The sequence below is a fragment of the Camarhynchus parvulus genome, chromosome 8, assembly GCF_901933205.1.
Source record: "Camarhynchus parvulus chromosome 8, STF_HiC, whole genome shotgun sequence".
Lineage (NCBI taxonomy): Eukaryota > Metazoa > Chordata > Aves > Passeriformes > Thraupidae > Camarhynchus > Camarhynchus parvulus.
The window spans coordinates 11,246,989-11,261,517 of NC_044578.1; the positions used below are offsets into that span (position 1 = coordinate 11,246,989).

General features: G+C 38.0%; 1 protein-coding gene across 1 annotated transcript in view; it reads left to right on the forward strand.

The window, feature by feature from the left end:
- Window positions 1-14,529, forward strand: part of ST6GALNAC3 (ST6 N-acetylgalactosaminide alpha-2,6-sialyltransferase 3) — a 188,204-nt gene that overhangs the window by 111,580 nt on the left and 62,095 nt on the right. The gene's annotated exons all lie outside the window — the stretch shown is intronic.

The window sequence follows — 14,529 nt, forward strand, 5'->3', positions numbered from 1 at the left end:
TGAGTCCCCAGATATGTTTTTAATAGATTGTTATATGGGTTTGACTGTTATAAGCACTTGATGAGGCAGCAGCTAGGCCCCATTTACCCCACCTACGCTACCTTCTGTTCATTCCATTGTTGTTGGCTTGAATCCCAAAAATATTGGATGTCTTCCTGAAATGTTTTCAAAGCTGTGTGTTGTTTTCAGCTCAATTTACTATTGATTAAATTGACATTTTATTTGAAGAGGATAATCCTACACAAACAATATTTCCAAATGCACAACCTCAGGATAATTCTGGATATTGCATTTTCTTCTCTGTTGAGATTCGCTATAGCTTTTCTTCAAACACAGACCTCAGGGTTATGCATTATTGCTGTTTCTTGGTGAAAACGGGTTATCAGACATACTGGAATAGATTTAGGTTTTTACCAGTATTATGCTAAAATTCTATTTTCTATGCTTGATAATGTGTATTTATGCTGCTCAAGTGAGGCTGTAAGAGGTCAAGGTGTGAGGACTGTTTGGGTTAGCATGTTCAAAGCAGAAACGGGATTTGTGGAATGAAGACCACAAATTTCAAGAATTTTTAACCAAGCTGCAAAAATTCAGGTCATCTGTGTTTTGGCATGGAAGAGCACCTGTCACACATACTCACTTGAGCTAACTAGGAAGGCGTTTCCAGATCACTGCTGTGCCTTAATATTAATTTTTAAATTTGTGCACCATGAATTTGAGGTTGGAAAGGACTGTTGCTGTTCTGACCAAATTAAAGATACTGCTTTTCACAAACAGCTTAACATAGTCTGAAATTTTGACTTAGCTTTTGAAGTAGAAAAGCTTGTTATCTCAAAAGTGCTTGTTTCACTATGTTATTAAACTGTCAGAACTTGGTGACAGTTGATTTTTCCTATTTTTCAAACTATTGGAGCATAAGGAGGAGCCTGCCCCTGTTCACCAAGTGCACATATTGCTGCTGTGGTTCTGGTGTTGGAGGGAGCTCATACATCTCATAAAGGGGTCAAGGTTATCATGGCTTCTTTAGTTTAACTGAGCAAACTGATAGCCAGAGACTTATAAATACACAAGATGCATTCTTGAAAAATTACCTTTAATAATCCCAGTTTATATATTAATCAGGCTAAATATGATCATGGGTACATTATTGTATTGCTGGACATAAATTTGTTTATATTTATGAGTCAGGTCACAGCGACTTTACATTATGTCATCAAAATCCTTTTTGTGAGATTAGACCTTGAGAAAATCTCCTCTTTTTCCTATGAAAGAGGGACATCTCATCATTCAATGTCAAAGTATCCTTCTCTCCAGCCTAATCCATTCCTCTTCAACAAATTAACACATCTCAGGTTTTTATCGTTACACAATTAACACAATACAAATGCTTCTTTTCATGTAGAAAACAGATTGAACTTCTCTCAGAGCTTATAACAAAGTTCTTAAGCAACCTAAAGTCAAAGTGGCCCGCGTTCTCTTTCCTTAAGTTTCACATTGCAACAGCAATACATTTTTATGAGCCTGGCTCATGACCCTTCACATTGTTTGTGCACGTGTGTCCCTTTGACACCAAGGGGAAACCCACCACTTGTCACAGTGGCAGCCAAGTAACATCCTTGTATCTACTGAAACTTTCATTTTTAGTCCTGCTTTTCCACATCAAACACTTAGTGATGTTTTTAACATCATTTAGTGATTTTGTCATGCAGAAACAAGGGAAATGATTGATGCATCACCAGCCAACGCCTTCTGTATCTCAAGAAAACATCTTGCAGTTCCCTAGTAATTGGGGACTTCAGTTTGGAAACTGTTTCATTTTCTGTAACATCTTCAATTTGCAGGACCTGTCTTCTGTTTCTAGGGAGGGTCATGAGACTGTTAAAGGTATGTGGCATTTGTGGAAGCAGTAAATGGAGAGCACAGGAGATTTGTGGGTGATGAAAATACTTTCACACATTGTGCCAGGCTGTTGTGATGCTGAGACAGACGCAAGTTCCTCAGCCAAATATTCCTTCAGTTCCTCAGAGAAACATCAACCCTTGCTTGGAATATTAGATTGAACAGAGGTCTGGTTCGACATGTTTCCAGCAAAAATTCTGGAAGGAAACCAATTTCAACTCATATTTTAAAATGTACTGAGTGAATTGCAACTACATCTATTTTAGTTTAATCCTAAAATACTGTCTTTCTGTACAGTGTATGCTACTAATGCATAGTAAGATTGCAGCAGATTTCTAGTCTGTCGAGCCTTTAATGAGTTTTCTGTTTCTGCTCTTTGATGTACAATCTTTTTAGGTAATTAGTGGGACTTTTCAGCAGTTTCATCCTTGTAGTGCTCAAGTTTTAAAAAGATTTTGTGAGGAGCAGCTAACAGGTAGGTGCTGCCATCACTTCTCTACTGCAGAAAAGCTCTGGTCCTGCAGTGCTGACATGGGAGCTTTATCCCTGACTTCACTGGGTGCAGCTCCAAAATCCACAGCTTTGGTATTGACAAATGATTTATTATTGATGCATGGAAGAAGCAAGAATTGCCTCTGAGTAACTTTGAACAAACAGTGTTTTTTATTTTGTAATGCATTTTTTAATTCTACAGTAGTACAAAATACCCTCTGATATGGGCTGTCCACACTGGGTAATTAACCTTGTGTGAGTGTTAAGAATCTGGGGAACATATGTTCTTTCTGAGAGTATTTGTTAGTGAAGCAGTCGAGTTCAAGGTGGTGAATGCTCATCCACTTTGAATAATTGTTGTACATAAATAATATTCATTACCAGACATTCACAATTTTTCATTAATGCATTTTGCTTGGTACTTCCCTAGAGGGAGCATAAAGCTGGCAGCTTCTTCCAGTACTTCACTAATGTGCTGGTATATTATACATATATTTACTCAAGGGAAAGGATTTAAAGAGATATTAGATAATTACTAAATGTGCCATCTTTGTATGTACCTCAATCCAGATAAATGGTTCTAAAGCCATCTATATATCTGCCATGCAATACAAATATAATGCAATATGATATAATAACATTTAATTGGTAATAACAGAGAAAACTGTAGTCTTCATTAAAGCAGCAAAGCTAATTCTGGTCTAATAAAGTGTACTGAGCATCCCTAAATAGGTTTTAATTAGCTGGCACCAAAGCTTCACCACCCTTAGGGAGGGTAAAATTAATGAAAACTAGCAGCAAATAGATCAATGCTACTGGATGTTCTTGCCTTAGCTGAAGGTGATGAGAAAGAAAGGAGTGTCTTTTAAGGATCATTTAGAAAACAGTCTGTGTTAAAAGTCACTTTCAACAAGCAATGCTAAAATAAATCTGTGCTGATAGCAGCAGAGCAGTCTGATGTTTCCTGGATTGCAGGGAGCTCCATTTGTGTTTCCACTGCAAGCATCTCAGGCCAACCCCTGAGCATTGCCGAGCTCCATGTCCCCCTTGGGGCTGGCAGTGGGCTCAGAGCCTTTGTCCCACTGCATAGGGGAGGTGTCCAGCCCCAGCAAACAGCCAGTGCTACGTGCTGATGCTGCTCAAAAAACACCTTAACTGGGTGTTTGTAGTCACTCTTCTTGTGAGTAACTACTGAAAAGAGCCTGCTGGGCTCTGCTGAAGAAATGTACCCTGAGCTCCTAAAATTCCCAGTAAGAGATGTGAGATGATGTTAGGAAATTCAGCCAGTTTGGTAGACAGAGGACTTTCCATGTGCACTGTCTTAACTCTGACAGTGCTCATCCCATACCCAATCAGTTCAATTCAACAACATTTTATTAGCTACACATATGTGTCTTCAGGAGGCAGGTACACTGAGCCACATTTGCAGTCAAATTGCTGTTTCTGAAAGACTTCTGTCGATGTCTTGGACAATTCTGAAGAAACAAAATTGCTTTTGTGCTTCTCTTCCAGAAGTTCTTAGTTTCTTAGTTCTTGGTTCATGCCAGATGGTGCTGTGTGTTCGGTTGTGAGAAAGCTGTTTTATCATTCAAGGCAGAAAGATGTATCATTCTGATTGCTGACTTCTGCATCAAGATTCAAAATTTGGGGTTGTGTTCAGGCTTCCATTTTACTCAGTTCTGCTCACTAATTATTTATTACTTTGGTGATATATGAGATCTATATTATATCTCTGTCATTTAGAGTTAGCAAATTACATTCATCTAAAGTTTGGATTGACACTGTTAAGACAACTGCAGTCATCACAGCTTCACCTCAGCTAATGGGTGGTTTTTCATGTGTCTGACTAATCTACATGAAGCTATAGTCTAGTAAAAATGTCATTTGAAATGAATAAATGAAATTACATTCTCTGAGGTTCAGGGAGCTGCAAGTTCTATTGTTTGGTGATGTTCTCTGTGAATTGAGGCAGTAAAGCTGTTAGTGTCCAGAATATCAGAGTTTTATGCTGTGTTTCTAGTTGTTGGCTTGAATGAAATACTATAGTAATGATATTTTCATTTTTGGACTTGCTTTCATGTATGTATTGGTTTCTCTATCAGAGTTATTTGGAGGAAATATAAAAGATTAGCTAGTGTTGCTTAAAATTTGCAGAAAGAACTTTTTCCTTGGGAAGCTGTGAACATTGACACTGAGTCTGGCTCAGAGAGTTAAATTTTGGCATTTGGGAAGTACATCCCATCAGTATTTTGTATTAATGGGATTTAAAAAAAGAATTCTGCAAGATGAGTAAAAGTTCATTTAATTTTGAATAGAAATTGAGCAGAGTTAGGGAATACCAATGTCTTTAAATTACAGAACTTTAGGAAGAAAAGTATGAAAAAATTGATTCAGACTGACAGAGGAAATGTATAATGCCTGTTGGAACATTTTTAAGGACAAAGATTAATTGTAGTTTACAATTTGCTGTAGTCTTTATCATGATGATGCAATATCTGCTGCTGCACCAGTAAAATCAGCAAAAGGTTCTCATTCTCTCTGAGATGCCTGTGAGCATCTCAGCAACCCCAAAAATACGTGTTTGATATAGTGACCATTTTTCAAGTACTTGACAGTGGATCTTTCTTGAACTATTGCTTGGCACTTCCATTCTTTCTTTTTATAAAGTAATTCCTTCAAAAAATGCTAATGGATTTGTCCATCTTAATTCATAAAGGGTTTAAATAGTTTCATTGTCAGTCAAGACTGCTTTATTACCTGAAAAAACAAGGGTCTAAAGCATGAAACCTTAATGAAATAAATAGATTTTTCATTATAAAACACTTAAAACCTCAGCATCTATTGCTATTTGTGGTCAATCACCAGATGGTTAACAACTGTTTGGGGGTTTATATCCACTCTTCCATTTCCTGATAAAACACCAGTTGTTCCTGAGTGTTCTGCATTTATTCCCTGCAGCCCATTAGTAACTGCATTTATATTCTTTATGAAGATTTTCCTAATTAAGATGAACACTTTTCTCTATTAGGCAGATGGAACTCAATAGAAGTCCGTTCTTTATTAACATGCCAGTAAATGCTGCTCAAAGCACCAGCACTTCTGTTAAGGAACACAGCTCCTACTACATTACACTAATTACACAGTAAAGTGAAACTTTATTAAAAAATATCAATATTAGCTATTATTTTGTGATAAAGCTGTGGCTGCGTATGGATTGGTGTGAGCTTAGAGACCTATTGATTCTGCAGTGGTTGCTGACTGTAGCCATAGAGTTGTTTCTTTTTAATTAATGATTAAAGACAAGGAATATATAATCAGGATCTACTCTATCATTGTGCATTTTCACATGTTCCTTGAATTTATCCATCTATGTCTTCTAATTTATCAAATCTTCATTAAGTGCCCCTGGGTCTGTTTTCTGCTTCTGATTAACTGTATGTTAAATCTTTATACAGTGTTTGGTATAGCTCTGTGCACACCTTTTTCATCCTGTGCTTTAAATACTCTGCAGCTTTTATTGTTATGAGAGAATTGCTGATACGTCTCAGAAGGAACTGAGCACATGGATAGGGTTCTGGATTCGGTCCTTGAGGGTCCCTTCCAACTCAGCATATCCTGTGATTCTGTGGTTCTCACATCCTGTGAACATCCACCTTTGGAAAGGATGATGTAAGTCAGTGACTCAGGCTGGCAATTCTTGTTAGCATCCTGGATTGCAGGGCTTCCAGTTTTGCTGCTGGTGGTGAGGATAGTTGCAATGGAAAAAGTATTGGAGAGAAAAATTAGCAGAATCATGGATTTTGAATGAAGCCTTTGGTGTTCATCTTCCAGAGTTCAATGTTTTTCACTTCTCAGATCACAGTATATAAAATAGGTCTTGATGTTCCTAAAGGAGCTTATAATTTTGAAGGAATAGAAATAAATTATTTTTAAATCTAGACTAAAAAAAAAAAGATAAATCAATCTATTTTTTAAAATTCAGCCTTGCTGCCAAGTGAAGTAATTGTCTTGAAAAACACAGAGTGATTACTGTTGACATCTATACTTATTACCTGTTGTCACACAGCAATTCTTTTCTAAGAGATATTAAACAGGTTAGAAGATAAATGTAATGTTGCTGTTGCTTAAGTGTAATATGTTGTGGTTGCTGGTAACTGTGGGGTTTCTAATGGAAGCTCCCTAAAGAGCTCTGAGCTAAATTTATAGTGCTTAGTAAAAAAAAATACTGGAATCAAACTGCATGAGATGCATTGGGAGGTTTGTGCTACAGAGCCTGTGCTCAAGTGAGGATAGCAACTTTATGAGACAGGAAACAACTCTACAACAATTTCTTGCTTTGGATAGAGAAGAGTTTCTGTACATCTATCCACCCACTAGTTAGTCAAATTCATTAGAAACTACTTTTATAAGAAAAGGTGTATGAGAACTCTGATGCATATCTTACAGAATGATATTTAGAAGAGATTGTCATCTCAAAGCTTTCTAGAAGTAAACAACACAGCAAAAGAAAATCTGTTTGAAAGTAGAAAAGTTTAGCCTGAACTTATGTTCAAGTATTTTATCTTAAAATGTAGAAGGATTAGTAAACAAATTCTGCATGGAAAATTTAATTAGTAAGAAGTCAAGCCTATGTGCGACCTCATAGGTAGGAGGAAAACTAAAGGGAAATGGGAATTTTTGTGACTAATTATGTTAATTTAGAACTCATTGTTAATAAGTACTTGCTTGTGCACATCTTCAATATGTATTTTTACCCAGATGAAAACAAAGCAAGATGTTTTACATTTTTAAATTTCTATGTCTGTTATCCCACATAAAGAATTTAGGCTGCAATTTCAGGACAGTGAAACTGTTCAAATCTATGGATCCATAGCACATATCTTTGGAGGTGACTCAGGATTCATAACAGTGCTTCTTGGGGAGCCTGATGTGCTATTGGGATATGCTACAACCTGTGTTTAGAAAACAATCACTCCTACACAGTTCCCATGATACTCAACTTCTCTGAGCTTTTAACCATGAGGCAACTCTGCATTTGAAGAGTAACATGCACAAGAGCAGCATGTACAATTTTTCTCAGAGATTCACATCTTCAGCAGGTTTTGGAACTTTCAACAGTCTGGAAAAACATAACTGTAAGAGTAGGGATTTATTATGAATCTTCAATCTTATATCTTCAAACAGTTTGTGTGAAGTCTCAGATATTGAGCAACATGGGGCTTAGTTTGTGTTTGAAGAGAAATAATTTTTTATATAGATGTTCAAAGATTCAGCTGTTCTATTTTCAAGATTTTTTAAGCAATTCCTGATTGTGGGAGCATTCAGTACAGTTGGGACCAGTTACCAGAGACACCACTCATCTCAGAGCCTGAGCAGCCCTGTCTGGTGCATTAGAATTCAGTCAACATGCAATTGCAGTAGAAGAAAAGATCTTTAACTGCTCATATTTGTTCTTTACAAGTTTCTTGTTGGTATCCCATCCTTACATTTAGAGAGTTCTTTTTCTTTGGTTTTTTGGTTTTTTTTATTTAAGTCAAGTCATCCCAGCATGCATATCCTCTCTGCTCTGCTCCTACAGGTTACAGAAAGGAGGCATAAACTCCCTGTCTAATAACATTCTCTACATGATTCATTAAACCTTTCAGAGCACAGGATTTTCTGCAAGGCTTTAAAAATGGCTGCAGATAATGTCACTAGTGTAGAAAAAGTCAGAGAGAGGAAAGAGTTAGCAGATGAAATTCTAAAAAACAAACAGCATGCTTTTATCTTAACAATAAAAACAAAGATAAATGTCAGAAATATGTGCTCTGTGTTCAGTTTGCTCTGCATATGTTTCAGAATTTTTCTTGAATAAATTCATTAGATTTTCTAGTACTTCTGTTTCCAAAAAATGTCCTAAATATTTTCCATAAGAACATTTCTGAAAAGTGTTGCAAGTATCACATAAGTCTCAAAATGCCTTTGTGAGGCAAAGGGTATTTGTCCCCTTTTAACGACCTGACTGCTCTGAGAGAAAAGGACACCAGGGGAAAGCAGAAGCCATTGCTGTGCAGAAATTCATGCCCACAGGGCTTTTTGAATATTGTATGCTTACCATGAAGGCATTTCAATCTCATACAGTCCTAATTTGGAGTTGGAATGGTCTGGAAGTGCAGTATGGAACAAATTTCTGCTGCTCTATAACCTGTTTTCAGCCAAACATGGTAATGTTACCATATTTCCTTCTATATGAAATCAGCAGTAGTCTCCTGACATTTTAAAATCAATCAAAATATTAAGAAAAGAAAATAAAGGGTATGTGCAAAGCAGTATTCCTCTAAAAGAAGATTTCTAGTTTCATTTTTTTTCAAGTATTATTTCATATATTATCAATATTCTCTGCCCATGCATTTCAGCATTCTTTACACACCTTTCTAGCTCTTTAGGAAATGTGACTAGTGCTGGTCATGTGTAGCTTTTTCTTTTATCAAGGGAGAATTGTGTCTTTGCCAGAGCTCAGTGGTTGTGGATTTTCGCTCGCTCTGTTTGTGCTGCTCTGATTTTATATAAGTGATGACACTGTTGAAATATGTTTTGTGTTTGGGAGCAGAAGCAAGCAGTGGTCCTTAACTCCTTGGGGCTAATTTCATGGTCTGAAATTGCCTTTACCTCCCCTTGCAAGAATGCACAGTGTTTGGGAGTGTTGGATTTCAGCTTCACTGTTCAGAATGTGCCAGGGACTCTCAGCTGCAGTGGCATCCTGGAGCCTACACACTGCTAGAGGTATTTTGAGTCTTGCTCATGGAGTGCCTTTTGGATATGAAAAGTCATTTAACTTTACAGAGGACATCCCCAGGGTATCCTCATGCTATATGTGCTGCTCAGATCTGTGCAATCATTTCCTGCCAAGCTACACTGCTTTGCCTGGTTAGAAGGAAGGCAATGAATGGAGGAGTAGCTAAAGCCAGTTCGGTATTTATCAGTGGGAAACAGGATTTCAGGCGCTGTTTCTGGATATGGTTTAGGATGGTACCTGGAAATGATACATTGAGGGAAGGCTTATTCCAGTTTCCCTTCCAGGCTCCTAATTCTGGATCACTTGGTAGTTTTCCTTTGTTTTTGAAATAATCACCACTGGTGTCATATAAATTTGACCAGTTTCAGGGTAGCACAAGCAAGAGGAGCTCCACATATTTTCCTTAAACTTCTTTGGTCTGCACTCCAGGCCTGAGACTGGCATGTAATATAAACATTTTCTTCATTATTACTTTACATTTTTCCTCGAGGCTATCATACTGATTTCAAAACCATGGTCATCATTACACTGAAACAGTGGCATTAATAGATTGGTCTTTGTGGGTAGATTATAATATGAAGTTTCAAAATAATTGCCCACTAATATGAGAGGTGGATGTATAGTATTCTATTGCTCATAATGCAACCATTAAAATAACAATTATGTGATAATGAAAGGACTCATTATGCTTTAGTTTGTCTTTGCATAAAGTTAATAGCTAATGAAAACAGGGAAGATTATATCTAATTACATTTTACATTAGTTTTGCTCTTCCCATAAAGAGAACATTTTGCACAGAATTGTAGATTGGCATGCCTTGGTACTAAGTCTGTGTCCACTCTCTATGTGCTTCAAATTACTGTTTTAAGACCAATAGTTGCATGGTCTTTTTTATCAAATAGTACACACAGCCTTCACAGATAACATTTTTGAAACTGAATTATCAGAGGGAGTCAAATTTGTAACATGACTGTGCTGAATATAAATTTAAAAATAAATTTCATTTCTTCAGGTTTGAACTGTTAGAAAAATGAAGGCAGCTTGACACCAAGTCAGTCAGTAGAATACTGTCTTTCTTTGGGTGAATGAGAAATGTCAAACAGGTACATTACCTACCATCTGTGGCAATTTTGGTTCAGTATTGTCTACAACATTGAATCAAAATATTGTTAGGCAGGTGAGCAAGTTTCTTTTCTATCGTATCCAGGGGTGGAATATGCAAGAACAAGTAGCAAAACTGGGCTTTGGCATGGATAGAGAAATTTCTCATTTTGTGTGTTAGGATACTAAGCTCTGAGTGAAGAATGTTTAGTTCAGGAATGCATAGATAGAGCTCTGAAATTATCTTAATGGCAAGAGAACTAATTAGAATGAAGACATTTTGGTGTTTTTATATACAGATCATACTACACTGATTTTTAAAGATGCAGCAAGATTGTCCCCCACTTTTCAATATTTTGCATATTTTTTAAACTTTTTTTTTTAATGCTACCTTTAAATGCCAAAGTCATGGAGGTGGGAGTTATATAATCTAATCCATTTCACTCCAGAATAGAATTAAGAGATATTAATTAAGCAGTTACAAAGTATAATTGTATTGCTTTTACTAGGTATTATACAAAATTACATCAATAGAAAATCTGTTTGGTATAATTGCATGATATTTAATTAATTTATGTTCCAGTGAGCTCAATGGTGGATTGAGTTTGTGAGCCACAGTGTGCATGGTTTTAGGGTGTTCAGGGTGTTTTAGGGTTACTGTCTTAGGCTCTGTTTGAATGCTAGGACAGCTAAGGCACTAAGGCACACCTGTCTGTGGGTCTTGAGGCGTGGTCCCAAATAATTCCTGAAGCATTTCAACTTTCAAGCCTTCTCTAACACCTGTCTCAGACCCTTCCATTTGGATTAGCTAACTCCAATCACAAGCTGTAATGTCATCACTGTGTTTTGCTCACAAACTCTTTCTTCTCCATGCTTCTCTTACACTTTCTCTTTCTGGTCAGAAATCCCAGGATTGTTAGCGTTGGGAGGCTGATCTGGAGATCACCCTGTCCCACCCCATTGCCAAGGCAGGGGCACCAGAGCAGGTTATACTGAAACGTTTGCAATGTCTGCAGCGATGGAGGCTCCACGGCTTCCCTGGGCAGCTCTTCCAGTGCTCTGCCACCCACAGTGTAAAGAACTCGTTCCTGTGTTAACATGAAAGTTCTTTTGCCTTAGTGTATGGCCATTGCTCCTTCCTCTGTCCTGTTGATGGGTCTCACTGAAAAAGAGTTGCCCATCTTTGAGGTATTTATATTATTAATGAGATGCCCTCTCAGTGTGCTCTTGTCCAGACTAAACAGGCCCGGCTCCCACAAGAGAGATGCTCCAGACCACTCATCATCTTTGTGACATCTGCTGGACCTTCTCCAGCAGCTCTTTGTCTTTCTTACACTGAAGAGCCCAGAACTGGAGGCAGTACTCCTGATGTGCCTCACCAGGGCTAAGAAGAGGGGGAGGATCAGTTTCCTCAGCCTGCTGGCTGCACTCTTCCCAGTGGGATACTTGTTTCTCTATTACATGTTCCTTTCTTTTCTTGAAATATTGAAATATTTTTTCCTTTTCTGAATTTTTACAGCTATTTTGGACATTTTCCCTCTTTTATTTCTGCCTCATTGTTTGTAACTATGTAATCCATATAGCTTTCTTCTTTCAGCCTTTTGTCCTTTTATTGTAAAACATATTGCCTCGAACACACCTCCCATTTTCAACACAATATCTTTTAAAACAGCTCACAGACCTGCAAGGTATCTGATGAAGAGTGGCTTTTCCCTCTATGCCCTTGCCCTTGCCCTTGTGCTTCCTCATTCACTTGAATCCTGGTGCAGAGCACCTGAAAGTCTGCAGGTCTGGAACTGCAGATCTCAACTCAGTACATCCAGTTCTTAAAACAAAACCAAAATATCACAGTGGGGCGTAGAAGCTGTGCGTGATTATTTATTGATGATTGTTGGTTACAGGAATTAAAACAGCAGGGAGCTCAGATTTTGATCAGAAACAAGTGATTTTTCTGTACACTTTTTATTGTAAAATGTGAACGTAATATAAACCCATTGTGCTCCTGCTGTTAAATGCTGAGCCCTGGCCTGACCTGCTGTATGAACAGTGCATGTTCCCTGTCACACAGGTATGTAGCTCTGTATATGTGAGCATTGATTAAGGCTTGAAGCTGTTATAAGGCAATTTTTATATATATGAATATAGGAGCTATCACAGATGCTCTCAAGTGTGCCAACCACCCAGCACAGGGTGATCTCCAAGTGAAAAGCAAAGGGATCTGGGGCTGGGCAGCCTTTCTGTGGGCTCCCAGCACAGAGTGTTCACACAGAGTCTCTATTCATGTGCTGGCAGTGAGCAGAGTGCATGTGCTTTGCTTTTTGTAAGCACTTTTCTGTTATAAATGTACAAGATAGCCAGCCTGGCAGTGACTTTTAGGTCGATAGTTATAATTTATTTGCTTTTAGTTTTTGTAACATCACCAACTGCTAAGGGAATTGATGCTTAATACATTTCTAAATAAGTAAAACTAAAGTATAAATAAATTATGCCTGGTTTATTAGTCCAGGTGTTTTCAGCATTGCTGAAAGTGGTTTGATGACAGCCACCAGCACTAGCAGTGGAAAAAAAACTTGATTTCACAGTGATTATTATCATTATAATAAACCATAATTGAAAGATTACAAAATTGATTCTTTTAAAAATTAATGTTGCATGAGTGAGCAGGCTCAGTGGCATTTAGATTTTTTCCAGTGTTACTTGGAAGGAAAGTGGCTTATTTTATTTCCTGGCAGAAAACTGCTGATTTTGAAACAATCACATTAGAGAAAACAGTCCCAGAGGGTTACAGGAGGCAACAGACCTATGTCATTAGGCTTTACCCTTTCCTGATGGGTTCGGAGAAGAGCCAGAAACAAAAGAAAGTTAAATTCATTATTGAGAGAGCCTTGGGAAAATCTGTTTGGCCAAGCAATTTTGCATGAAACGAGTGAGGAAATATTTGACTGCAAAGAACATAAACTCCTTCCATCAATATGCAATTTTCTGCATCCATTTGTCCAAGTGGTTATTAAGAACAGTTTCTAAATTTGCAGTGCTGTACAACTTCAAAGGGCCATGAAAGCATCACCTAGTTAAATGGATGGAAGTGTTTTTTAATAAATAAATAAAAAAAAAGACCAAAGTCAGTTGTAAGACAGTTTAAAGTGCAAAGTATTGAAAACAGCAGGAAACCTGGGGACCTGCAATAGCAATCATCTGCTCCAATCAGGAACATGGAAACCACAAATTTATCTTTGATGATTTCCTGTAAATATGCCCTTTGAGGACAGATTGCCCTGCCCAGTCTTGTGGAAAATGCTCAGAGTTACAGCTCTTCTCACTGCAACATATGGATCTCAGCAAGCTCTGCTTCTCCATTTCCGAAGTCATTCTTCAGAAGGAAAAGTCTGAGCAAAAATGTAGTGCTGCAAAAATGCTGGTTAGCATCCTTCAAGCCTGGTCAGCCTGACTGGAAAACATCTTTCTGAGCTGTTTTTTTTCTTGGCCATTTTCTTCAGCAAGGTCTGCCCAGTTTTCCAGACCTGTTGTCCTTGTGGAAATGGTTTTATTGATGTTTTCATTCACTTCAGAATGTCTCATATTTTGCTAGGACACTGCAGTATAAATACTTTCCCCCCAGATGTGTAGCAGTGTGTGCTCAGGGCTGGGGAAGGTACGTTTGGGTGTCTCTGGGTGCCCCAGGGACACTCTCTCCAAAGGACCACACCTGCAGTGTGACAGCACAGTCAGGGTGGCTGTTCAGCATGCTGGGGTCACTAACACGGGGGGTCTGGTCTTTCTTTCTTGCCACCTCTCTCTGGCACTTCATTCCTGATGTTGGGTTTCTGGGTCTGGACACCTGGAATCTGGGCTGCAGCCAGCAAGGTTGCATCCCTCTACCTTGGGATTTCCAGTCAGTGCCACATCTCATATTTATGACACAGACATCAATGAAGCCCAAGAAATTGAGGTTAGATGTGGCTTATTGTTCCCCCATATATATCCTGAAGAGATAACATGCTATTCCATTTTAAAGCTGATGTTTATGCAGCATTTCACATGGTGCAGATAGTTTGCAGTCTCTGAAGAAGTTTTCTCTGCTTGAATTTACAGTAGCCATATAATCTACCACATTTGGTATGTATGCTCTTACTTGATGACAACCTCCTACTGGCCCCATGTAATGTTTTATTAAATAGAGGGACAGTTCCCAAGCCCATCTTTCTTCCCAAGATTGAAGTCAATGTTAGGTTTCATTAATATTATTTAGCATTTCATAGTGC